Below are 3,436 nucleotides of genomic sequence, written 5' to 3' on the forward strand. Positions count from 1 at the left end.
TTAGTCAAGCCAAAACCCTTTTAAGGAGCAACTAGACTCTTCCTAAAGCTCAGAGACTCCAAGCTTCAGCTCAAGCTCACGGGATTCCAGCTAGCTTATGACCTTCCCTTCCCAGCTGCCTGCTCTATGGACTTTGGGCTTGCTTAGCCAGCCCTCATGCATGTTTAAGTCAAATCCCTTCCTATAAACATATATATCTTATTGATTCTGCCTCTCTGGCTGAACCCTGACTGATACCGGCAGTTTCTGTAGTTTATGTCTTAACCAGAATACTCTCTATCTTTTTCCCATTTAGGGTTCTGCTCATTCAAATGCTTTCCTGCCTTCATCTTGGCAATTTCTGCAGCAAATTAACCCCTAACTGTTTCAGAACCCTCAGTATTCTGGCTGTACGACAGATGCCATGGCACTAAGTCTAAGTGTCATGGGAATTTAGCCCATGTTGTTTAACTGTCCTCGTCTTGGCATCTTCATAACTAACATTTTCTAGTAAATGGGACTTCTGGTCCTTCTTTAAATAACTCCTTTCTAGGTGACGGTCTCACGTGTAGGGTCTCCTCGCCTTCAGTCTGTCGTCCTTACTGCTGCCAGTTGGATTTTTCTAACATGTACATTTGACCATGCCATTCATTCTCTGGATTGAAAAAGCATCAATTGCCTTCATCTTAGCAATTTCTGCAGCAATTCCTCCATTAGTTGTTGAGTAAAATCTAAACCTCCTGGTGTGGTCTATTCCGTCTGTTCTAACTGGCCTGCTTTCCCAGTTTCTTCTACTTTTGTGGATGTGCCTCAGTGCCCACATGGTGCACTCTTTGCAGGTCTCCTACCGTGCCTCCCCAAGGCCACTGGAAGAACCCAAACTGCCATTGTTAAGGCAAAGACCAAAATAAATATCCTTCTGAAAACTCTTTTACACCATCCCAATAAAACTTAAATATAATCTTCAGGCATCTGCAAAGTGTTTTATGCACCATAACTCTCTGCGAACTTTTAGCTTTCAAAAAGCTGTTGCATGCCGTGTTCTACACACAGCAATCCCTCTTTTTCCTGCAGCAATCCCTCTTTCTTCTATTTGCTTCATTGTTAAAAGTGGCATTATGCTCTTCACATTTTCCTGACTTTTTACCTTGGGTTTCCCCTCAACCAAAAACTTTCTTCTGCCTCATACCTAGCCCTGGAGCTGCGCTCTCACGATACTTCTCTTTCCTACATACAACACTTTGAGCCCTTGGCTTACTACTGACCTGACTCAAGGCCCTTTGGACCTCACTGTGGATTCCTCAACCTTCTCTAGATGCCTTTCTTCCAGATTCCCTTATCAAGACTAAGAAGGAACTTTCTCATATCCCTTTTTTCTTTTCTTTTCTTTTTCCTTTGTTTGTTTGGAGGCAGGGTCTCGCTCTGTCACCCAAGCTGGAGTACAGTGGCATGATCACAGCTCACTGCGGCCTTGACTTCCCAGGTTCAAGCCATCCTCCCACCTCAGCCTCCCCAGTACCTGGGGCTACAGGTGTATACCACCACACCCTGCTCATTTTTAATCTTTTTGTAGAGATGCAGTCTAACTATATTGCCCAGGCTGGTGTCAAACTCTTGGCCTCAAGAATCCTCCTGCCTTGGCTACCCAAAGTTCGGGGGTTACAGTCATGGGTCAGTGCACCTAGCCCCTCATATATTTTTTAATGACATAATTCACCACTCTGAAATGTATATCCCCACTCAGAAACTTATCAACGGCTACCACTCAATCATTCAACAAATCCGAGTTACCAATTTTCTACTACTTTAAATTAAAGTTTCTAATTACGCTTAGTTACATAAAGCTAGTTACCAATGGCTATTTCCACAGCATCCCTTTGCCCACCCACATAAGTTGGATTTCTCTGTTCTAGCCAGTAAATTCCTCTTATCCCTCCACATCACTTGACATTATTCTGGTGATTCCAAGCCTTTTACTCCCCTCCAAACTTTTCCCTGGCCTCTCCTTTCCACCAGCCTACCCTTTTCCTTCTTCAAACAATTCTCATAAATCATCTATCCTATAAAGCTTTCCCAGGGCACAGCCGTTTCAGCAATCTCCTGAGTCCTTGTATAAATATGAACCATGTGCAGGCATCAGAAATTGGCCCTGAAAAATTTTAGAAAATTATATATAACCATGCAAATTTAGTGGGGAAAATGAGATAGAATTTCAGTTCCCAAACACCTTTCATAGAATCAAACATGCAAGCCAGAATGACATTCCAGAACCTTGTTTTTAAGACTCACGTGGCAGTATAACATAAAGCCCACCACTAGATATAGGTCAAATTGGGTGTTTATATCAAATAACAAAACTGTCTGTTTTTATGCACTTTGCATCTCCCTACCTAAGATGAGGAATCTAAATCCTTTAGTCAGTGTTCAACTCCTTTCTGCTTTGGGTCTGAGGTGAGGCCAGCTGTTGAAAGGTTCACTTGCATTGGGGGATCAAGGGAGTGTAACCTGGACAGAGGAAGATGAGAGAGAAATGATGGGTTTTAGATTTACCAGTACATCAGACCAGGTAGTAAGAGGAAAATCTACCAAATTGCTTCCCCCAACTCCTGGGTCTCCAGGCTTTAAACTCTGTGGATCACTTCTCTCTTACAAATACAGAACATTACACAAACCACAAAGGTTAGTGTTAGGTTTTTCCAGAATGTTTATCCCAAGGAAGATCTCCATTCTCTTGCATTGTAGGCCTTCGTTGTTATCCAAAGTTGGCTAGAAGTTATGGAGTCATTGTTACCTCTCCACACAGCTGTTCTTTATTTTTGTATTACCACCATAGATTCAATCAAAAGAAAACAAGGCAGCTTATTATTTCAAATGTACTTTTTAAACCTGAAAAACCAGGAAATAAGCCTACAGTCATAAAAATACATAAATTGAACCATGGCACCTCAGTCAGGAAAAACATCGGGCCTCCTGAGCCAAGCAAGCTTAGCCTCAATCACTGCTCAGGCACACCCCCACAGAAGGACCTGATAGTATCTACAGACAATTTAAAGCCAAACTGAAATGAGTCACTTACTTAGCTCTTGGAGAGCAGGAGCGAAGAGGAATTATTGGTGGACTGTGGAGAGTTTAAATTACAAGAGAAAACCCTCTTGCAGATATGAATCCCAGTGAGATGGCTGCAGAGGATCTTAGTTTTCAAACAAATTTTCTACTTGAAATAAAAGAGCAGAAAAACATTTTGGTTTCTAATAAAATTGATTGATTTTAATAATAAAACTCTGAGTTTAGACTTTTCTACAATAATATGAGATTCTCGGGGTGACAGACTTCAATTTCCTTAATGCTAACACAAAATTTCCTGGGTCATAGCACCAGGAAGGCAACAACGTGGAGGTGAATGTAATAGTGAGACCTCCCTGTAGATTGCAGTCTCCATCAGTCTTCCCTGGACCTT

The sequence above is a fragment of the Symphalangus syndactylus genome, chromosome 2 (assembly GCF_028878055.3).
Source record: "Symphalangus syndactylus isolate Jambi chromosome 2, NHGRI_mSymSyn1-v2.1_pri, whole genome shotgun sequence".
In the NCBI taxonomy this organism is placed as follows: Eukaryota; Metazoa; Chordata; class Mammalia; order Primates; family Hylobatidae; genus Symphalangus; species Symphalangus syndactylus.